Raw genomic sequence first — 25,912 nt, 5'->3', positions numbered from 1 at the left:
CTATTCTTAATCATGCCTTAATGAGTAAGACATTATACGATGTGATTCACTGTGATAGAACATCCATATGGGTGAGAGTGGTTGTACCATGGGCGCTTGCGTGACAGGTTAATTTGGACAATTTCTGAGCATGGAGGTTCATGGGGTTGGAGAAAACTCTTCGCCTATGTACCGTTAATCGACCATTGGTGGATTACCAAGTAGGTAATGGAGCTACCTTCTATTTGTGGCAGGACCCGTGGCACCCCCTCGGACCACTTATTCAAAGGATCCCACGTGGCCCGCAACTCACTGGTCTTGGACTCTCGGAGAAACTTAATGGGGTCATTATGGATGGGCATTGACACTGGACCTCATCATGGGCATGTTTGGAGATTGTACAGAATTTTCCCATAAGCCATGGAGTCGATGATCATGTTCATTGGCGAGATACGAATGGATATCTCATTGTTGCATCGCTATATCGTATATTACACTCACCGGGACCCAAGGTAGGCTGGAATTCACTACTCTAGGGCTCCCTGAAGATCCTAGACATACATTCATACTGTGGCTCGCTATATTAGGGAAACTATCCATGGCAGGTAAACCGTGGTTGTTTTATCTTTGCACCTATGTTCTATGTGATGAAGACGCAATAGAAACACATACTAACTTATTTTTTCGATGTTTTTATGCCAGACGATGCCTCATAGCTGTAAGACAAGATGTTCGATTCACATGGCCGAACGGAGACTGGGCCTTAGACGTGGAGTGGGCTACTAGGAAGTGGAGAGGGAAACATATCGTCAATTTATCCTACCGTGCACTACTCACTGCCATCATAGTGGACGACGTTAGACAGAGAATCAATAGTGCAAATTTATCACACTCTCCCATGGCCTATCATGGGAGAAATCGATATTTGACTATTGTACTGTACGCATGTAACTTTTTATTAATAAAACTTACTTTTACCTAAAAAATAAATAAATAAATAAACTTACACAAAACCCACTATTGTACATATCTCATTCAATAAATCTAATTACTCATACTTAACATTTTATAAAAACACACATATATCACAAAAGCTAAATGAACATTTATATTGACATTAAATCTGAGGGGATAAGGTAATTATCCACTTTCATTTGTTACTTTGTCCCTTCACATGTTCTTATACATAAGAAAATTTTAGTCCTACTAACCTTAAAATATGACATCACAATGTCCTAATAGCCTAGCATAAAATATTTTCATGTAATGTTATATTGATTAAACCACCACAGTTTTGTAACATTATTGAAGGCTACAAAACATAGTGATAGAACTGCTCAATGGCCAAGACTAAAATAATATAATAAACAAAAATTACTGCAGAATAGCAGAAACAATTTCAATAGCTCTTCAATCTATCTCTTTATGTATCTATCTATCTATATAGGAAAAAGTGTCATTTTAGTCCGCTAAGTATGCTTAATTTTAATTTTAGTCCGATAACTATGCCCATATTTGTTTAGGTCCAGTAACTTACTAAATTGCTTACTTTTAGTCCTCTGGCAGATTTTCGAGTAATTTTACCCCTATGCAACTTTTAAAAGGCCATTTTAGTCCATATGCACTCATTTCACATTTTTTCGATAATGCTCACCTAGAATGGTAGCACAACCTAGGTTTAGAAGAAATATATGATTATATTTTATTTTGATATTATTTATCCACTAATCGAGGAGACTCTCCGAGAGAAAATGGAACCAAATGAAAGTTCGAGTTTCTTTTAAAACATGGAATTTTTCCAGATTCTGGAATTACAAAGAAGAGAATTTCTCATGAAAATTCTTGAAAAATGTTACAATGGTCCCATGAGGATTGATCCAAAACTTCTCACGCCGGAAGAAGAACAAGAGTGACTGAGAAATTTTGAGATTCGACAAGTGCTACCAGGGAATGCAGTGAGGCGTCTACACTCCAATGAAGTCCATCGTAGAATCCCAGCCAGGAGAAGCGGAACGGGTAAATTCCTTCATAATTTCGGTTCTAAAACTTGTGACTGATTGGAAACAACTCGAGCCAGATACATCAAAGATCTCCCAAGATCTGAGGGAGATACAGAAGACAGTTCAAGACTATGTACATAGGTTAATCTATATACCTATGAAAATAGAATCTTTGAGCCAAAAAGTGGACAAGGTCCTTAAGATCCGTCCAGATCTACACAAGGGCCTTACAGATCTAAGGTGCAGAAATTACAAATCTGAAAAGAAACCATAGGGAATACCCTGAGACATCAAACTCCAAACAGGAGCAAATAAGGGACGCCCTTTAAACAGTACCTCTTCTACATTAGAAAGGGAAGGCCACGAAGATTCCAAAGCCGAAGTTTAAAGAGGATCTGATTATCGCATCTATCAGATTATAAAATAATGGAGGTAACAAGAACGGATCTATCCGATCTATAAGAATTGGCAAAATCCTTTTCCCAACTCGGTATTGTGGATTTGGTCAATATCCAAACAAATGTAATTACTCCAGCACTACCACCGCCGGAGGGAAGTACATGTTCTAATGATCCTCCACAGGATCAACCAATGAGGGAAAGCGTGGATTTCCAAACTAATGCCACTCCAACGTTTGTGGGAACCAGGCTAAAGGAAAATCTAGGGAGAAATTCAAAAAGAGTTCCTGAAAATACACCTTGGGCGAGGACCATGCTCCAGCCTTTACATCCATATGGCGCTATACTAAACTTGGATATTATTGATTTTCGTAATACAGAGAAATTGTTAGACGAATGGGTTGCAGCAATCAAGAAAGCAACAACTACCCTAGAGCTCGACAAAGAAAACTTCATAAAGCTTGTGGAGTTGAGCTTGGAGGGATCTGTGAAGATCGGATGGGATAATATCCCAGAAGATACCAAAGCCAGCATCCTTGTCGGAGATTTGACAGGCGAGATAGCAGACCGGCTAGGAAAGCCTATCAAGATACACTTCATCGGAGATGAATACTTAGAAGGAAGTAGATCAGAAAAGGCTAGAGAATATGCACAGGTTCTCTTCAGCCTTGAATTAAGAAGCATTTGCATAGTAGATGAATGTATCTATTGGTTCCGCAAGTATTTCTTCCAGAGTGGAGTAGAAACAGAAGTAGTAGCTCAGTCCATGGAGGGAAAAGTTTATCCAGTCATAAAAAGTACCTTAAGGACAGCTAGATTCGGTGGCGCGAAGAATGTCTTTCCTCAAAGACAAACTAAAGGATTGGTGTTATCAAGCATCTATCCTGAAAAACATGAAAAGACTGAGAGGTAAAATCAAACGAACTACTCTCTGTTCTGATAACAATGATTTTCTGACTAGTATAGGAGCATCAAGCGAGCTGAGGAAAAGGACGAAGCAAAATAGTGACTCCTACCCTAGGAGTTCCAGAAGAACCTTTTCATGACGGAGATCATGGTAGTCCAAGTCCAAAGCTAGAACATATAAAATTGGACAAAGAACAGGACCTAAAAGGGTTTCATCCCAAGGATCTAGACGAACAGATGCAAGATCCACTGGAAGAACCCCTACATGAAGAACTTTCAAACGAGCCCAAACCCGAGCCAGTGAAAGTTTCAAAGACTGCAATTGCTGGACTTGCGGAGCAAAAGGACATATATCTCTCGATTACCCGCAGAAACGTGGTGAATCTGTGAAAATTTGAAGCCACGGATGATATTCTAGATGCAGTTTACTATGGCGATTTGGTACCCATCAACCAATTCGAAGATCTTCTTTCAGACGAAAGCGTCTATGAGGAGAAACTAGAGACTGATTCGGATGGATTTTCAACCGAGTCAGAATAATTACAATGAGCGAGATAGGCTACAAACTTCCAAAAGCCTATCACGGTTCTTTCCAGAATGACGGTGTCAAATAAAATCATGGAAAGAATCATGTGACCAGATTCCAACCTCAACCCATACGATGGATTTAGGATTGAAAGAATTAGGAAAGTCTTGAACCAGATTGGACTTAAACAAAGGAAGCATCACAAAATCTACAAAGTAAGTTCAGTAGAGTGATGGAAATGCAACTAATTCCTAAAGAAAAATTCTTAAAGAATTAAGTAAGCTTAGAGAAGAAGTAGCTATTACTATGAAATGGATCCACATTGGAACTATTGAAGTAGTAATAAAAGCAACTTTTAAGGAAGGAATTGATTCAGATATACATTTATCAATAATGCATAGAAGAATCAATAACCTAAGAGACGGTTGTCCTAGAATAATGATAGGTAATTTGTATGTAGGAAAGTTAATGTTTAACATTCAGCCTAGGTTTGCATACAACCTAGCAGACCAAGATTTTAGTAGAGTCTTAACCCTTCATCAAGATTTCAAAAGAAAAGATCTAATGAAAGAAGGTAATAGACCATATTCTATAACTTATAGAATAGCTTATACACCTTCTAATACACATCATTCAGATTGTTAGCTAGCAAAATATCGACAGACAGCAATAGGGACTTTCTGCATTTTCTGCAAAATATCGACAGACAGCAATACACCTTCTTATACACCTTACCAAATTTTCTCTTATCCTGCATTTTTGCATGAGTTAATCTGGCATCAAAATCACCACGTTTGCTGCGAACATTTATTGGCATTATCCTGTTAAATAACTTTTCTCATCACAACAGTTGTATCTCATTACCACAGTTAGTAGTAAAGATTAACAGATTCATTTGATTGTAAGGTCCTTTTGTCTTTCAGGCAATAGGGACTCACAGACAGCAATAGCTTCTATAAGGAATCTGAGGAGGAAATTCTGAACGTTAAAGAAGCACTACTGGAAATGAAATTGCTACACATCAGCGAACAAGATCGCAGCTACTCTGAAGGTCAAAGATGAATGCAAATACGAGTATGTTCAATACAAATCTATCCAAATGAACATGGAGGATAAGAATGCTATGCAGATGATAATCAAAGAGCATATCAGTCTTAGACTCATTGAACCTGAAGTCTCTACCTACAGTAGCCCTGGATTTCTTATATGAAATCATGGTGAGATTAAGAGAGGTAAACATAGGTTGGCTATTAACTATCAAGGCATTAATAAAATATTAGAATTTGATGGTTATTACAATCCTAGTAGAGAACACTTAATTGATTGCATTAAAGGGGCAAAAGTGTTTTCCAAATTCAATTGCAAATCTGGGTTTTATCAGATTAGGATATAGAGTGAATCAAAGAAATTTACTGCATTCTTCACACCACAGGGACAATATATCTGGAATGTGCTTCCAATGGGTTTAGCTAATGCACCCCAAATATTTCAAAGAAAGATGGATAATCTTTTTAAAGATTATTTTGAATTCATGTTTGTCTATATTGACGACATATTGATTGCGTCTAAAAATATGAAAGAACATATCAAACATTTTGAAATATTTTCTGACGCTGCCATAAAGAAGGTTTAGTATTTTTTGAATAGAAGGCTACTATAGCTGCCAATAAAATTGAATTTTTAGGAATTCTTATTGATGAAATAGGGATTGAGTCACAGGACCATATTTTGGAGAAAATTCGTAATTTTTCAGACGTACGGAAAAATAAAAAACATTTGTAGTGCTTCTTGAGAGTTGTTAATTTTGCAGGTATCTTCATTAAGGATCTTGCAAGATACAGAAAGGATTTCCGACCACTCTTGAAAGAAATAGAGAGTTCAAAGTAGAAATGGGAACAAATCCACACAAAAAGGGTTCGTGAGCTAAAACAGGATTGCAGTAACCTGCCAAAGCTTGCTATACCACTGGACGAGGATGAATTGGTAGTCTACACAGAATTACAGATGGGCAGAAGTGCACATGAAGAAGACAACTAAAGGGGAAGAACCTTTTAGATACACAGGAGGGTTGTTCTCAAAATAGTTTGGCATATTCATGAGAAAGAATTCTTTGCGGTTTGGAAGTCTTTTATGAAATGGCCTTTATTTTTACTTGCTAAAAAATTTCCTTTAAAAGTTGATAATACTAATGTTAAGGCTTTCTTAAAAAATAAATTAGAATTAATAGAGAAAGCTCGTATTGTCAGATTGCAAGCTTAATGCCAATATTATTGTTATAATATTATCGTTATAAAATCTCATAAAAATGTTGTTGTAGATTTCCTGACGAGAGATGGTGGCAGTTGAAGCAAACTCTATCATGTTGAGACTCAGGCACCTCCGGAAAAATCTCGAGGAGCTTGACAGAAAGTTCGGACAGCTAGTAGTTAATGCCCAAGTTGCTGGACAAATTCAAAGAGCAGATCTAGACACTGTCCAGGTTGCAATAAGGAGTTCCTTATTAGCATCCACCTCGCTATGGAATGATCTACGAGAACTAATTCGGAAGGCGTAACCTCGGGGATGACTCATGAATTAAGAGAGCATGACCCAGAACATGCCTTTAGAGGTAGGGCTCTAGACCTGTAGCGTCGGATTCAAGTACCGATTGCACAAGGCCATCACCAGACTCTGGTGAAATGGCAACAATTGAGTCACAGGAAATGCAAACTCCTGCGGGTTCAAATCAACCCGGCACCTCCGGGGTTAAGGAGGAAGAGATTAGCCTTAGGCCAATGACAGGCACCTCCAAGGCTAATACTAACGAATTGATATCTTCTTCTTCTTGGCAAAATATCAGCGAATATGGAAAAAATTAATTTCTCGCAAAGGAGTGAACCCAGGCAAGACCATTATCGAAACATTCGAAAAATATAATAGGGTTTGGATGTTAGAGGGGTCGGAACCAGAAGATGTCCGAGAATGGTATGATGTTGGAGCTCTTGCTTCAGTTCATACTATGTCCCCAAGCTTTCCTGAGATTTCTAAACTTTCGGAGTGGATTAGTGTGGCGGTCTTTGATTCATGGCAAAACAACCCCCACTTAAAGAGAGGGACGTTCTAGAGTTAAATTTCTATCAGTAGCTCCAGAAATTGTAGGAAAGGGGTTTCATCCAACATTCCATTTTATGAAGCTGCAGAGGCCAGATATGGTAGCTTTCAACAAGATCAAATCTGCCTCAGGAGAAGCTCCCCATGTATCAGCCATTAATGAAGATAGTATCTCTACTAGGAGAGCTTGGGGATTATTAGTCTATCTCACAGAGATGGACAAAAAGTCAAGTATCCATTCAATATTTTTTCAAAGAAAATGAATGGATCGTTCCTGTTAAACTCCATGACAGGAAAGAGCACTGAGTTCGCAGAAAACTTATTTGAAAAGAAGAGAATGTTGATCAGGGGAAATAAGCTGCCGGCGACTGAAGCAACCCAGAGGAAGACATGCAACATGTTGAATGTTGTGCAATGGCTTAACCATTTATGTCCTTTCTGTGAAAAACAAGAAATGCCCTTATTCGGGACAAAAATTCGGGTCACACATAATAAACCTGAACCAAACCAGGATAAGGAAAAAGAAAATTTTTACAAAAAAGAAGTAAAAATAAAAAAATATAAAAAGACAAGGATAAGACTGTCGGCAGAAAACGACAAAGGCCAACAGTCAGCTTTGCAGGAAAGCCAGCTGGAACGCATGTGACCCACAAACCATTATGGCCAACAAGTGGGAATCACGAGGAGATGAAGAATGCAATGACGTCATCACAAAAACAAGTTTGAAGTCCGAATTTGATGTCCGCGGATGCCTATAAATAAAGATGTAATGAACTAGAAGAAAAACATAAAAAAACTTCTCCTATTCTTCAAAGCATTTGAATACAGAGTCCTTTTAATCTTTAGTAGAGTTTTAATCTTTTAGTTTATGGGGGTTTCCCCAACAAGTCAAGTCCTCTACACTATGAGAGGCTAAATAGTTGTCTCCTCGAACGGAGGAATAATATCTATGTAATATTCTCTATATTTCTCCAATAAAAGTAAGACTTTTGTTCAACCGATTTGTCCAAATTTCTATTAAGTCTTTGTATTGGAGTCCCTTTCACGCCCTAAAGTAGGAAACGAAATAGGGCTGTGCTGGTTTGTTATTGAAGGAGCCAAGTGCCTGCAAACGATCTGTTGCGGTAGTATGGTTGGAGGAAGTCCTTCAAAATCGAGAACTTGAAAAACCCGGAAATAGAGCTGTCAAAGTAAGGTACGAATTTATGGGGTCTTAATTTATTTTGGAAGCATGTTGGGCCATTTTTAGAGCATTAAAATATACTGTTAGGCTTTATTACAAAAGAAGGGCAAAAGGGTCATAAAATTAGTGGAAGGATCGAATCTAAGCAAAAGGAAAAGATATAGGACTAAAACTAATATTGTCAAAGTTAAAGGATCAAAACAATTTTAAGGAATAAATAAAGGACTATTCGGATCTTTTTCCCTATCTATATATATTTCTATATATACAATTTAAATAATAGACAATCTCCTAACAGTAATGTACATGAAGCCAAGTATAACTAGCAATTATAAGTAATATATACAACTCATACGACGAATCTAGAATACGATCCTCATTGTCCATTCTAAAGCAGTTGATTGGTCATCCATGACACAAATCTAGAACACCCACAATAAGCTGTTGGATTACATGTGAATGGACATGAAACCCTACATCGAGAGAAGCTCTCCAATATATGTACAAATATGTATATAACACTCTCAACTTTGACAAATGTTTTAAGGGTGAATGCAATTCACCCTCTGTGATATTGAAAATGAGCATATTACCCTCTATGAAAAAAATATAACAATTTATCCCCCTATACTTTTTAAAATGAAGCAATTTACCTCCTTATATAGGGAGGTAAATTGCTTCATTTTGGAAAACATAGGGAGATAAATTGTTGTATTTTAAAAATTACAGGGAGGTAAATCGCTATTTTTTTTTTTAACAAAAACCACCTAGGGCTTGGGGGAGCTTTCCGAAGTCCCCAGTCCTTCTATATTAAAATGTACCAAATAGTTACAGCGGGGAGAGCTACCTCCCTAGAATTTCTAACAAAGCCATAAACATGCAGCACTACTCCCTTACAAATAGAGCAACATTAAATAAGGAGTACTACTCCCTTACAACAAAAGACACAAAGATGTGTACTAGAAAAATTATGGCGAGTCAAATCGCTATTTGGTTTTTCATAAGGGCGTAATTTGCTCATTTGCGATATCATAAGGGGTTGCTTACATTTTTTCCTATATTTTACTTATGATTTTTTATGATCTGGCTATGTATGGACCCCACTGCTTGTTAAGTGAGGTGTGATACTGAAAAGAAGAGGTCATTGCAGATCTTAGTTAGAACTATTCTTATAGAAAACACAAACATATCATTGCAACTGCAGATATAAAATAAATATATGTCATGAATTCGTAAACTCAGTACGTTGCATGCCTTATTTTTGTTTTTAGAGCAACTAAGGTACGTCTTGTGATCTATAGCATGCCATATTAACTTTTCTTTCTACACGTAAGGGTTAGGGCTCATAATATTGCAATCAACTTATTTGTTCAGTAGATAAATAAAAGGACATGTAGCATGAAATGAAATTTTTACATAATATTTGGTTTCAATTTTGCTTCATCTCCGAGATGGGCCAAAACATGGACAATGTTTGTTTTGATTTGTTTTCAATGTTTTGGTGGTGTTTTGAGATGTTTTGAAATAGTGCCTCATTTGTTTTTTATCAAAATAAGTCTACACTAATCATAGGCCCTACAACTAAAAAAATTATATACATACTCATACATATATATTAATATATATAGAAGAGATATGATTTGACAATGAACAGTAGTTTTTGTCTCTTACTAAACAACACCAAACATACTATACTTATTTTATATTATCTCCAAAAATAAATCCAAACATACACACTATCTCTAACACATACTTATTTATCTTTTTTCTCTCTCTCTATCTCCACAAAACATATCAAAAAAAGTTAAAAATGAAACCAAATATAGTATTAGGTTTTCTGCAAAACTTTCGGCAAGATTATCAACATCGAGCAATAAAATAAAATTAACAAAAAAAAATGAAAATAAAACAAGGTATAGATTACCTGATTTGCTGCAGGAGCCTTTTAGGGGTATTGTTAACGTGTTCCAGTCCAAGATATTGCTCCCAAGAAACACAAATACTGCTTCTCTGTAGACTCAAAACATATTATGAAATTTAAGCGCATCTGCATATAAATATTGTCACAGAGTGTGTCTGTGTGAGAGTGTGACTGAGACCTGGAAATGGTCAAACAAAGTATCTGAGTCCTCCAAGTATTCTGCTTCACTATGCTACGCAAAAGCAAATCTCCATTGCATAAAATTGAGAAGATTCAAGCAGAAAGTAGAAGTTGTAGCATGCTAACCACATAAGCAACATACCATCATCTTCATTTAATGTGATTGTAACAATTAGGCTCGGGCTGGAATACCTTCGAAAATTCCTCATCTCGTACTTGCAATTTGTTCTGCACACGAACACTGATACGGGACAAAGTTTCACCATCATTGATCATGAATAAAAATGGCTCGGCAAGAGTTTTAATTCGCTGCCATAAGCAAAATGAATATATAAGATTTAAAAGGAAGAAAATCAAAGAGATTCACTTGCAGTTGAAATAGAGAGGTAGAACGAGTACAAATATCTGAGGAAAACTATGAAGTAACAAACTTAAAATACTACCATCTGGTTTTGAGCATCCTCACGCATGAAGCGACACACATTAATCAAACATTTACTTGGGCCAAGAAATTTCTCTGCCTCTGGAATGTGTAATGAGAAATTGTAAAAGTGGAGAAATTGTTGATATTAAAGATGAACATATGGGGAAGCCAATTTTAAAGAAAAAAGTGTCGTAGCCTAGCAAAGACACAATACTAACATGGAAAGCAAATAGCAAGATATTTTTTGTTATGTGTATCACCTGAAAAATGAAAGCATTTATATACATAGACACACATATGTATAGAGATAGAAAAAGACCTCCTCTGCTTGTAAAGTCCAACGATTGTCATTTATTGCTGCGATCTTATCACTATTAGGATATATCTGTAGGAACTTGGAGTTTCAGCAACTTAAAAAAATAAGCATAGAAGGCTAGATATAAGGAATTTCTAACATCCATTTGGAAACACAATATACAATTTACTAAGTGAAGACCACATGGGCAAAATACAAAAACCTAGCAAGTACTGAGACTCAACTTCCAAGTCAGAGTGCATGTCTCCGACACATCCAATTTGTATGTAGTCAATGCATAAAAGAGTTTTCAGCATAAAATAAATTGAATTTAACTATTTAAGTTGGATTATTATGTAAAAGTTTAGAAGAATATTATTTTGGTATTAATATTATGAAACTATTGAATGAAACAAAAAGAAGATGCAATAATTCAGGACCTTATACATCTTGTGCAATAATACTTCCAGCAACCTGAGCTCTGCATTTGGACGAGAAAGTTTCACCTGTTTAACATGAACATTTCAACAGTTAAAAATCATATAACGCTATGTTATGCGACAAATCTTAGAATTCTAGGAACACACACACGCGCACTCCCGGTAATAACTTGTCTACTATATTACCTTCTCCTTGAGATGCTCAAGCACATCACCCACAGTGCTTTCTTTTGGCAGCCTAATACAGTGAGTTTCCAGCTATATAAGTAAAACAATTAAGATATTTAATGTTTGCTAAATATATATGTATGCACTTGTAGAGGAGAATATAGTCCAATTATGAATTAATACTCACTTCAGAGTTTGCCGCACAGTTGAAAGCAAGTTTGAGGATTCTCAACTCTTGCAATTCTAGTAGAGGTATATCCAATACTTCAAAGTATAGAATATCAGAAAGCTGAACAAGAAGGTAATGCTTTGTTAGTTTTACACCCTCATCAAATGAACCCCCACTTAGAGTTGTATCAATGCGTACTTGATCGTAATGCAGCAGCATCTCTAACAAGTTTTCTACTCCTCGATATCTTATAAGATGAGCTTTGGGTCCTTGAGAGTAGATATTGTGTGATGTAAGCCGTAGTTTGGACGGATCATCGACTCCGGGTTGGTTCGCTACTCTCTTAACAAGTTCATCATATCAATCAAGCTTTGACCTTCACAATTAGTGAAATTTGAATAGCAGAGTTAAGTGATCGATATTACCAATCATAACATAGGAAATTACGCTCTAGAATTAAAAGTCTGTCTTTTATTGAACTCACAGTTGTAAACAAAATTCATCCTTTTCAGGCCTTTCCAAGGAGCGAAAGTGGATAACCTGCCGAATTACAAACAGAAAAAGTGTGACGTCACAAAAATTATAATGTATAATTCGGAGATTAATTGGTAAATTTTTATAAAATTTAGTTATTTGGTAAATAAATTATGGGCCATAATTGGAATATAATAAAACTGGAACGGGTTAAATTGGAGTTCATTATAATATTTGGGGGCAACTTATATTAACTAAGAAAATTAGGAAGGACATAATGGGTATTTTGAGAAAAAATTAATTAAATAAATAATAATAATAATATTATTATTATTTATATATATATTAGTGTATATATATTAAAGAGTAATATATATATACTTATGAAGAGAGAGAGAGAGGATTGAGAGTGGGAGGTGGGCCATCACCCCCACCGCCTCACTCTCCTCTCTTTACTCACACACACATACATAATACACTTACACACATGCACGGCACACACACACACATGAAATTGAAAATTCCTCTTGCGGGAAAAACCAGAGGTACGATAATTGTAATATTAATTTTTATTAATTTCTCAAATTACATTACTTAATTAGTTCATTTATTAAATATTGATCATATTGAGCGATATACTATATAACCAGAATATTTTACGAGTTTTGCTATTTAAAATAGTGTCAAATTAAATATCGAATTGGATATACAAGTGATATCGTAGGTCAATCAGATTATTAAATTTATTAGATTTGAATATTACTATAGCTAATTTATACAATTCCATCGGAATTGTTAACCAAATACGCACTTATATATATTATTGTTCAATTAAAGATTATAATAGCCAGAAATTGATAGAAAATTCATAGAAATATTCCAAAAATTATATTTAATAAATGGTATGTTAATAAAGAGGAAAAATGAAGATTTGTATTTCGATAGAAATGGAATATTAAAAAATTATTAGAAATTGTACGAATAATATTTAATATTATATTTAAAAGAAATTACGATATTCTCGATATATTAATTGTATGTGGTATAACTTATTATAGGATACGGGAGTAAAGTGAAAAGACCAAACCACTACCTATTGGATAGATAAAAGCGTTGTAAGGTCGAGGTAAGTAAATAATTAGTATTATCTATATATGCTTTCTGTATTTATGATTATACTGTTATCTGAATTTGTGGTTCGTGCTGACATTGATTTATCTGAAAGTATATGAGTGATGGATGATTTGATTTGATTGATGGTAATGTATACATGGAATGAGAAAGTACGTTGAAATATTATGTTTGTTGTTTGATGTGTTGTGAGTGTCTGAGAATGAGAATGTATTGATATATGATTTTACGTTACTAGTTGCTTACAAGAATTGTGATATGTGAAAATGCGGGAGTGGTGGAAATTAAATATAATTATGGTGTGAATACCCCTTGATGTGTTGAAAAGCCTATAAGGCGATATGAAAAGTGTTATGTGCGAAATGAAAGTGCTATGGGCGAAAAGAATGTGCTATGTGCGAAATTAAAGCACTATGTGCGAGATGAGGTTGATGAGCCGGCTGTCAAGGGGATTCACTTAAACTAAATAATGGTGAGATTGAGTTGGCGGGAAAAACACAATATCACCTTCTGGTAAGCAAACTAGGCAAAAGAGGAAGTTTAATTGATTGTCTTATTGCGTGATAACTATGTGGTGTAATAAAGAAGGTTATGTGGAAACAAATTGACTATATATTCTATGCATATTGCCTATGTATCTTGTTTGAGGTTATATTTGGTATACATATATAGATAGGACTGGTTATTTGCTTATTGAGTGGCAGGCTCATCCCCCTGCTGACATTTTCTTTCAGAAATAGACGTTGAGGTGTCTGACTATTGAAGATTAGGTCCACGCGCTATACTCAGGCAGGTTGGGCCAGTATGGAGTTTTCTCCTTTTTGTCAGTTAGAGTACAAAATACATTTTGTTGTATAGAGAGAACGTAAGCATGGAGATTACTTTTGATGGGCTATGTGTAGTGTTTGATGTGCATACAAGAATGGTGATATGTGGAAATGAGGGAGTGGTGTAAATTGAATATAATTGTGATGTGAATAACCCTTGATGTGTTGAAGAGCCTATAAGGCGATATGAAAAGTGCTGTGTGCGAAATGAAAGTGCTATGTGCCAGATGAGCTTGATGAGCCGGCTGTCAAGGAGATTCACTTAAACTTAATAATGGTGAGATTGAGTTGGCGGGAAAAACACAATATCACCTTCTGGTAAGCAAACTAGGAAAAATGGGAAGTTTAATTGATTGTCTTATTGGGTGATAACTATGTGGTTATGTGGAAGCAAATTGACTATATATTCTATGCATATTGCCCATGTATCTTGTTTGAGGTTATATTTGGTACACATATATAGATAGGACTGGTTATTTGCTTACTGAGTGGCAGGCTCATCCCCCTGCTGCCATTTTCTTTCAGGAATAGACGTTGAGGTGTCTGACTATTGAAGAATAGGTCCACGCGCTATACTCGGGCAGGTCGGGCCAGTATGCAGTTTTCTTCTTTTTGTCAGTTAGAGTACAAAAACATTTTGTTGTATAGAGAAAACGTAAGCATGGAGATTACTTATGATGGGTTACGTGTAGTGTTTGATGTGCATATATGATGATGTAGGTTCATTATGCTTGTTATGACGTTGGGGTTAAGTATACATATGGGTTAAATTATTATGTGCATTTATATTTATAAACACAGGGATTACTGTAAGTATGATGTTTAGCTTAAATATAGCCCTTGTAGCGAAGGGGTGCTACATTAGGTGGTATCAGAGCAGGGATTAGATTTCCTAGGGATAGTAGATGAAATGTAATATTGTACGTGTGGTATATACTAGGAATCTACTCATATGTGTGTATTTCATATAGGATGGAAGAGTGAAGAGAAAACGCTGCTGGCCCAACTGAGTTAATTAGAGTCTGTGCAGGGTCATGATTCAGAATCAGAACATCAGGGGTTAGGATCCCAAAATAGAAATGTTCCACAACCAGAAATAAATCCCTTTATGCAACAGTTCCTAGAAATGATGCAAAGGACATGAGAAAAAAAATACCCATATTTATCATTTGAGCCGGTAAGTTAGTTAAATTTCGAGGACGAAATTTTTATTATGAGGGGACAATTGTGACGCCCCAAAAATTATAATATATAATTGGGAGATGAATTGGTTAATTTTTATGAAATTTAGTTAATTGGTAATTAAATTCTGGGCACATAATTGGAATATAATAAAACTTGAACGGGTTAAATTGGAGTTCGTTATAATATTTGGGGGCAACTTATATTAACTAAGAAAATTAGGAAGCACGTAATGGATATTTTGAGAAAAAATTAATTAAATAAATAATAATAATAATATTATTATTTGTATATATATATATTAAAGAATAATATATATATACATATGAAGAGAGAGAGAGAGGATTGAGAGTGGGAGGTGGGCAATCACCCCCACCGCCTCACTCTCCTCTCTTTATTCACACATGAAATTGAAAATTCCACTTGCGGGAAAAACCAGAGGTACGATAATTGCAATTTTTAATTTTTATTAATTTATATAATTACATTACTTAATTAGTTCATTTATTTTCATTATATTGAGCGATATGCTATTTAACTAGAATATTTTACGAGTTTGGCTATTTAAAATAGTGTCAAATTAAACATCAAATTGGATATAAAAATGATATCGTTGGTCAATTAGATTATTAAATTTATTAGATTTGAATATTACTATAGCTAATTTATACAATTCCACCGGAATTGTTAACCAAATACGCAATTATATGTATTATTATTCAATTAAATATTATAATAGCGAGAAATTGATAGAAAATTCATAGAAATATTTCAAAAATTATATTTAATAAATGGTATGTTAATATAGAGGAAAAATGAAGATTTGTATTTCGATAGAAATGGAATATTAAAGAATTATTAGAAATTGTACGAATAATATTTAATATTATATTTAAAAGAAATTACGATATTCTCGATATATTAATTGTATGTGGTATAACTCATTATAGGATACGGGGGTAAAGTGAAAAGACCAAACCACTGCCTATTGGATAGATAAAAGCATTGTAAGGTCGAGGTAAGTAAATGATTAGTATTATCTATATATGCTTTCTGTATTTATGATTTTACTGTTATCTGAATTTGTGGTTCGTGCTGATTTTGATTTATCTGAAAGTATATGAGTGATGGATGATTTGATTTGATTGACGGTAATGTGTACATGGACAAGAAAGTACGTTGAAATATTATGTTTGTTGTTTGATGTGTTGTGAGTGTCTGAGAATAAGAATGTATTGATATATGGTTTTACGTTACTAGTTGCATACAAGAATGGTGATATGTGGAAATGAGGGAGTGGTGTAAATTGAATATAATTGTGGTGTGAATAACCCTTGATGTGTTGAAGAGCCTATAAGGCGATAAGAAAAGTGCTGTGTGCGAAATGAAAGTGCTATGTGCCAGATGAGCTTGATGAGCCGGCTGTCAAGGGGATTCACTTAAACTTAATAATGGTGAGATTGAGTTGGCGGGAAAAACACAATATCACCTTCTGGTAAGCAAACTAGGAAAAATGGGAAATTTAATTGATTGTCTTATTGCGTGATAACTATGTGGTTATGTGGAAGCAAATTGACTATATATTCTATGCATATTGCCCATGTATCTTGTTTGAGGTTATATTTGGTACACATATATAGATAGGACTGGTTATTTGCTTACTGAGTGGCAGGCTCATCCCCCTGCTGACATTTTCTTTCAGGAATAGACGTTGAGGTGTCTGACTATTGAAGAATAGGTCCACGCGCTATACTCGGGCAGGTCGGGCCAGTATGCAGTTTTCTCCTTTTTGTCAGTTAGAGTACAAAAATATTTTCTTGTATAGAGAAAACGTAAGCATGGAGATTACTTATGATGGGTTACGTGTAGTGTTTGATGTGCATATATGATGATGTAGGTTCATTATGCTTGTTATGACGTTGGGGTTAAGTATACATATGGGTTAAATTATTATGTGCATTTATATTTATAAACACAGGGATTACTGTAAGTATGATGTTTAGCTTAAATATAGCCCTTGTAGCGAAGGGGTGCTACATTAGGTGGTATCAGAGCAGGGATTAGATTTCCTAGGGATAGTAGATGAAATGTAATATTGTACGTGTGGTATATACTAGGAATCTACTCATATGTGTGTATTTGATATAGGATGGAAGAGTGAAGAGAAAACGCTGCTGGCCCAACTGAGTTAATTAGAGTCTGTGCAGGGTCATGATTCAGAATCAGAACATCAGGGGTTAGGATTCCAAAATAGAAATGTTCCACAACCAGAAATAAATCCCTTTATGCAACAGTTCCTAGAAATGATGCAAAGGACATGAGAAAAAAAATACCCATATTTATCATTTGAGCCGGTAAGTTAGTTAAATTTCGAGGACGAAATTTTTATTATGAGGGGACAATTATGACGCCCCAAAAATTATAATATATAATTGGGAGATGAATTGGTTAATTTTTATGAAATTTAGTTAATTGGTAATTAAATTCTGGGCACATAATTGGAATATAATAAAACTTGAACGGGTTAAATTGGAGTTCGTTATAATATTTGGGGGCAACTTATATTAACTAAGAAAATTAGGAAGCACGTAATGGATATTTTGAGAAAAAATTAATTAAATAAATAATACTAATAATATTATTATTTGTATATATATTAGTATATATATATATTAAAGAATAATATATATATACATATGAAGAGAGAGAGAGAGGATTGAGAGTGGGAGGTGGGCAATCACCCCCACCGCCTCACTCTCCTCTCTTTACTCACACATGAAATTGAAAATTCCACTTGCGGGAAAAACCAGAGGTACGATAATTGTAATTTTTAATTTTTATTAATTTATATAATTACATTACTTAATTAGTTCATTTATTTTGATTATATTGAGCGATATGCTATTTAACTAGAATATTTTACGAGTTTGGCTATTTAAAATAGTGTCAAATTAAACATCAAATTGGATATAAAAATGATATCGTTGGTCAATTAGATTATTAAATTTATTAGATTTGAATATTACTATAGCTAATTTATACAATTCCACCGGAATTGTTAACCAAATACGCAATTATATGTATTATTATTCAATTAAAGATTATAATAGCGAGAAATTGATAGAAAATTCATAGAAATATTTCAAAAATTATATTTAATAAATGATATGTTAATATAGAGGAAAAATGAAGATTTGTATTTCGATAGAAATGGAATATTAAAGAATTATTAGAAATTGTACGAATAATATTTAATATTATATTTAAAAGAAATTACGATATTCTCGATATATTAATTGTATGTGGTATAACTCATTATAGGATACGGGGGTAAAGTGAAAAGACCAAACCACTGCTTAATGGATAGATAAAAGCATTGTAAGGTCGAGGTAAATAAATGATTAGTATTATCTATATATGCTTTCTGTATTTATGATTTTACTGGTATCTGAATTTGTGGTTCGTGCTGATTTTGATTTATCTGAAAGTATATGAGTGATGGATGATTTGATTTGATTGACGGTAATGTGTACATGAACAAGAAAGTACGTTGAAATATTATGTTTGTTGTTTGATGTGTTGTGAGTGTCTGAGAATAAGAATGTATTGATATATGGTTTTACGTTACTAGTTGCATACAAGAATGGTGATATGTGGAAATGAGGGAGTGGTGTAAATTGAATATAATTGTGGTGTGAATAACCCTTGATTTGTTGAAGAGCCTATAAGGCGATATGAAAAGTGCTGTGTTCGAAATGAAAGTGCTATGTGCCAGATGAGCTTGATGAGCCGGTTGTCAAGGGGATTCACTTAAACTTAATAATGGTGAGATTGAGTTGGCGGGAAAAACACAATATCACCTTCTGGTAAGCAAACTAGGAAAAATGGGAAGTTTAATTGATTGTCTTATTGGGTGATAACTATGTGGTTATGTGGAAGCAAATTGACTATATATTCTATGCATATTGCCCATGTATCTTGTTTGAGGTTATATTTGGTACACATATATAGATAGGACTGGTTATTTGCTTACTGAGTGGCAGGCTCATCCCCCTGCTGCCATTTTCTTTCAGGAATAGACGTAGAGGTGTCTGACTATTGAAGAATAGGTCCACGCGCTATACTCGGGCAGGTCGGGCCAGTATGCAGTTTTCTCCTTTTTGTCAGTTAGAGCACAAAAACATTTTGTTGTATAGAGAAAACGTAAGCATGGAGATTACTTATGATGGGTTACGTGTAGTGTTTGATGTGCATATATGATGATGTAGGTTCATTATGCTTGTTATGACGTTGGGGTTAAGTATACATATGGGTTAAATTATTATGTGCATTTATATTTATAAACACAGGGATTACTGTAAGTATGATGTTTAGCTTAAATATAGCCCTTGTAGCGAAGGGGTGCTACATTAGGTGGTATCAGAGCAGGGATTAGATTTCCTAGGGATAGTAGATGAAATGTAATATTGTACGTGTGGTATATACTAGGAATCTACTCATATGTGTGTATTTGATAAAGGATGGAAGAGTGAAGAGAAAACGCTGCTGGCCCAACTGAGTTAATTAGAGTCTGTGCAGGGTCATGATTCAGAATCAGAACATCAGGGGTTAGGATCCCAAAATAGAAATGTTCCACAACCAGAAATAAATCCCTTTATGCAACAGTTCCTAGAAATGATGCAAAGGACATGAGAAAAAAAATACCCATATTTATCATTTGAGCCGGTAAGTTAGTTAAATTTCGAGGACGAAATTTTTATTATGAGGGGACAATTGTGACGCCCCAAAAATTATAATATATAATTGGGAGATGAATTGGTTAATTTTTATGAAATTTAGTTAATTGGTAATTAAATTCTGGGCACATAATTGGAATATAATAAAACTTGAACGGGTTAAATTGGAGTTCGTTATAATATTTGGGGGCAACTTATATTAACTAAGAAAATTAGGAAGCACGTAATGGATATTTTGAGAAAAAATTAATTAAATAAATAATAATAATAATATTATTATTTGTATATATATTAGTATATATATATATTAAAGAATAATATATATATACATATGAAGAGAGAGAGAGAGGATTGAGAGTGGGAGGTGGGCAATCACCCCCACCGCCTCACTCTCCTCTCTTTACTCACACATGAAATTGAAAATTCCACTTGCGGGAAAAACCAGAGGTACGATAATTGTAATTTTTAATTTTTATTAATTTATATAATTACATTACTTAATTAGTTCATTTATTTTGATTATATTGAGCGATATGCTATTTAACTAGAATATTTTACGAGTTTGGCTATTTAAAATAGTGTCAAATTAAACATCAAATTGGATATAAAAATGATATCGTTGGTCAATTAGATTATTAAATTTATTAGATTTGAATATTACTATAGCTAATTTATACAATTCCACCGGAATTGTTAACCAAATACGCAATTATATGTATTATTATTCAATTAAAGATTATAATAGCGAGAAATTGATAGAAAATTCATAGAAATATTTCAAAAATTATATTTAATAAATGATATGTTAATATAGAGGAAAAATGAAGATTTGTATTTCGATAGAAATGGAATATTAAAGAATTATTAGAAATTGTACGAATAATATTTAATATTATATTTAAAAGAAATTACGATATTCTCGATATATTAATTGTATGTGGTATAACTCATTATAGGATACGGGGGTAAAGTGAAAAGACCAAACCACTGCTTAATGGATAGATAAAAGCATTGTAAGGTCGAGGTAAATAAATGATTAGTATTATCTATATATGCTTTCTGTATTTATGATTTTACTGGTATCTGAATTTGTGGTTCGTGCTGATTTTGATTTATCTGAAAGTATATGAGTGATGGATGATTTGATTTGATTGACGGTAATGTGTACATGAACAAGAAAGTACGTTGAAATATTATGTTTGTTGTTTGATGTGTTGTGAGTGTCTGAGAATAAGAATGTATTGATATATGGTTTTACGTTACTAGTTGCATACAAGAATGGTGATATGTGGAAATGAGGGAGTGGTGTAAATTGAATATAATTGTGGTGTGAATAACCCTTGATTTGTTGAAGAGCCTATAAGGCGATATGAAAAGTGCTGTGTTCGAAATGAAAGTGCTATGTGCCAGATGAGCTTGATGAGCCGGTTGTCAAGGGGATTCACTTAAACTTAATAATGGTGAGATTGAGTTGGCGGGAAAAACACAATATCACCTTCTGGTAAGCAAACTAGGAAAAATGGGAAGTTTAATTGATTGTCTTATTGGGTGATAACTATGTGGTTATGTGGAAGCAAATTGACTATATATTCTATGCATATTGCCCATGTATCTTGTTTGAGGTTATATTTGGTACACATATATAGATAGGACTGGTTATTTGCTTACTGAGTGGCAGGCTCATCCCCCTGCTGCCATTTTCTTTCAGGAATAGACGTAGAGGTGTCTGACTATTGAAGAATAGGTCCACGCGCTATACTCGGGCAGGTCGGGCCAGTATGCAGTTTTCTCCTTTTTGTCAGTTAGAGCACAAAAACATTTTGTTGTATAGAGAAAACGTAAGCATGGAGATTACTTATGATGGGTTACGTGTAGTGTTTGATGTGCATATATGATGATGTAGGTTCATTATGCTTGTTATGACGTTGGGGTTAAGTATACATATGGGTTAAATTATTATGTGCATTTATATTTATAAACACAGGGATTACTGTAAGTATGATGTTTAGCTTAAATATAGCCCTTGTAGCGAAGGGGTGCTACATTAGGTGGTATCAGAGCAGGGATTAGATTTCCTAGGGATAGTAGATGAAATGTAATATTGTACGTGTGGTATATACTAGGAATCTACTCATATGTGTGTATTTGATAAAGGATGGAAGAGTGAAGAGAAAACGCTGCTGGCCCAACTGAGTTAATTAGAGTCTGTGCAGGGTCATGATTCAGAATCAGAACATCAGGGGTTAGGATCCCAAAATAGAAATGTTCCACAACCAGAAATAAATCCCTTTATGCAACAGTTCCTAGAAATGATGCAAAGGACATGAGAAAAAAAATACCCATATTTATCATTTGAGCCGGTAAGTTAGTTAAATTTCGAGGACGAAATTTTTATTATGAGGGGACAATTGTGACGCCCCAAAAATTATAATATATAATTGGGAGATGAATTGGTTAATTTTTATGAAATTTAGTTAATTGGTAATTAAATTCTGGGCACATAATTGGAATATAATAAAACTTGAACGGGTTAAATTGGAGTTCGTTATAATATTTGGGGGCAACTTATATTAACTAAGAAAATTAGGAAGCACGTAATGGATATTTTGAGAAAAAATTAATTAAATAAATAATAATAATAATATTATTATTTGTATATATATTAGTATATATATATATTAAAGAATAATATATATATACATATGAAGAGAGAGAGAGAGGATTGAGAGTGGGAGGTGGGCAATCACCCCCACCGCCTCACTCTCCTCTCTTTACTCACACATGAAATTGAAAATTCCACTTGCGGGAAAAACCAGAGGTACGATAATTGCAATTTTTAATTTTTATTAATTTATATAATTACATTACTTAATTAGTTCATTTATTTTGATTATATTGAGCGATATGCTATTTAACTAGAATATTTTACGAGTTTGGCTATTTAAAATAGTGTCAAATTAAACATCAAATTGGATATAAAAATGATATCGTTGGTCAATTAGATTATTAAATTTATTAGATTTGAATATTACTATAGCTAATTTATACAATTCCACCGGAATTGTTAACCAAATACGCAATTATATGTATTATTATTCAATTAAAGATTATAATAGCGAGAAATTGATAGAAAATTCATAGAAATATTTCAAAAATTATATTTAATAAATGATATGTTAATATAGAGGAAAAATGAAGATTTGTATTTCGATAGAAATGGAATATTAAAGAATTATTAGAAATTGTACGAATAATATTTAATATTATATTTAAAAGAAATTACGATATTCTCGATATATTAATTGTATGTGGTATAACTCATTATAGGATACGGGGGTAAAGTGAAAAGACCAAACCACTGCTTAATGGATAGATAAAAGCATTGTAAGGTCGAGGTAAATAAATGATTAGTATTATCTATATATGCTTTCTGTATTTATGATTTTACTGGTATCTGAATTTGTGGTTCGTGCTGATTTTGATTTATCTGAAAGTATATGAGTGATGGATGATTTGATTTGATTGACGGTAATGTGTACATGAACAAGAAAGTACGTTGAAATATTATGTTTGTTGTTTGATGTGTTGTGAGTGTCTGAGAATAAGAATGTATTGATATATGGTTTTACGTTACTAGTTGCATACAAGAATGGTGATATGTGGAAATGAGGGAGTGGTGTAAATTGAATATAATTGTGGTGTGAATAACCCTTGATTTGTTGAAGAGCCTATAAGGCGATATGAAAAGTGCTGTGTTCGAAATGAAAGTGCTATGTGCCAGATGAGCTTGATGAGCCGGTTGTCAAGGGGATTCACTTAAACTTAATAATGGTGAGATTGAGTTGGCGGGAAAAACACAATATCACCTTCTGGTAAGCAAACTAGGAAAAATGGGAAGTTTAATTGATTGTCTTATTGGGTGATAACTATGTGGTTATGTGGAAGCAAATTGACTATATATTCTATGCATATTGCCCATGTATCTTGTTTGAGGTTATATTTGGTACACATATATAGATAGGACTGGTTATTTGCTTACTGAGTGGCAGGCTCATCCCCCTGCTGCCATTTTCTTTCAGGAATAGACGTAGAGGTGTCTGACTATTGAAGAATAGGTCCACGCGCTATACTCGGGCAGGTCGGGCCAGTATGCAGTTTTCTCCTTTTTGTCAGTTAGAGCACAAAAACATTTTGTTGTATAGAGAAAACGTAAGCATGGAGATTACTTATGATGGGTTACGTGTAGTGTTTGATGTGCATATATGATGATGTAGGTTCATTATGCTTGTTATGACGTTGGGGTTAAGTATACATATGGGTTAAATTATTATGTGCATTTATATTTATAAACACAGGGATTACTGTAAGTATGATGTTTAGCTTAAATATAGCCCTTGTAGCGAAGGGGTGCTACATTAGGTGGTATCAGAGCAGGGATTAGATTTCCTAGGGATAGTAGATGAAATGTAATATTGTACGTGTGGTATATACTAGGAATCTACTCATATGTGTGTATTTGATAAAGGATGGAAGAGTGAAGAGAAAACGCTGCTGGCCCAACTGAGTTAATTAGAGTCTGTGCAGGGTCATGATTCAGAATCAGAACATCAGGGGTTAGGATCCCAAAATAGAAATGTTCCACAACCAGAAATAAATCCCTTTATGCAACAGTTCCTAGAAATGATGCAAAGGACATGAGAAAAAAAATACCCATATTTATCATTTGAGCCGGTAAGTTAGTTAAATTTCGAGGACGAAATTTTTATTATGAGGGGACAATTGTGACGCCCCAAAAATTATAATATATAATTGGGAGATGAATTGGTTAATTTTTATGAAATTTAGTTAATTGGTAATTAAATTCTGGGCACATAATTGGAATATAATAAAACTTGAACGGGTTAAATTGGAGTTCGTTATAATATTTGGGGGCAACTTATATTAACTAAGAAAATTAGGAAGCACGTAATGGATATTTTGAGAAAAAATTAATTAAATAAATAATAATAATAATATTATTATTTGTATATATATTAGTATATATATATATTAAAGAATAATATATATATACATATGAAGAGAGAGAGAGAGGATTGAGAGTGGGAGGTGGGCAATCACCCCCACCGCCTCACTCTCCTCTCTTTACTCACACATGAAATTGAAAATTCCACTTGCGGGAAAAACCAGAGGTACGATAATTGCAATTTTTAATTTTTATTAATTTATATAATTACATTACTTAATTAGTTCATTTATTTTGATTATATTGAGCGATATGCTATTTAACTAGAATATTTTACGAGTTTGGCTATTTAAAATAGTGTCAAATTAAACATCAAATTGGATATAAAAATGATATCGTTGGTCAATTAGATTATTAAATTTATTAGATTGGAATATTACTATAGCTAATTTATACAATTCCACCGGAATTGTTAACCAAATACGCAATTATATGTATTATTATTTAATTAAAGATTATAATAGCGAGAAATTGATAGAAAATTCATAGAAATATTTCAAAAATTATATTTAATAAATGGTATGTTAATATAGAGGAAAAATGAAGATTTGTATTTCGATAGAAATGGAATATTAAAGAATTATTAGAAATTGTACGAATAATATTTTATATTATATTTAAAAGAAATTACGATATTCTCGATATATTAATTGTATGTGGTATAACTCATTATAGGATACGGGGGTAAAGTGAAAAGACCAAACCACTACCTATTGGATAGATAAAAGCATTGTAAGGTCGAGGTAAGTAAATGATTAGTATTATCTATATATGCTTTCTGTATTTATGATTTTACTGTTATCTGAATTTGTGGTTCGTGCTGATTTTGATTTATCTGAAAGTATATGAGTGATGGATGA

General features: G+C 33.8%; 1 pseudogene; it reads right to left on the bottom strand.

The window, feature by feature from the left end:
- Nucleotides 1–25,912, bottom strand: part of LOC105179351 (ubiquitin C-terminal hydrolase 13-like) — a 135,692-nt pseudogene that overhangs the window by 91,513 nt on the left and 18,267 nt on the right.

The sequence above is a fragment of the Sesamum indicum genome, linkage group LG13 (assembly GCF_026168435.1).
Source record: "Sesamum indicum cultivar Baizhima isolate 11 linkage group LG13, ASM2616843v1, whole genome shotgun sequence".
In the NCBI taxonomy this organism is placed as follows: domain Eukaryota; kingdom Viridiplantae; phylum Streptophyta; class Magnoliopsida; order Lamiales; family Pedaliaceae; genus Sesamum; species Sesamum indicum.
The sequence above is the reverse complement of the archived record's forward strand: the minus strand, read 5'-3'. Positions and strand labels throughout refer to the sequence as shown.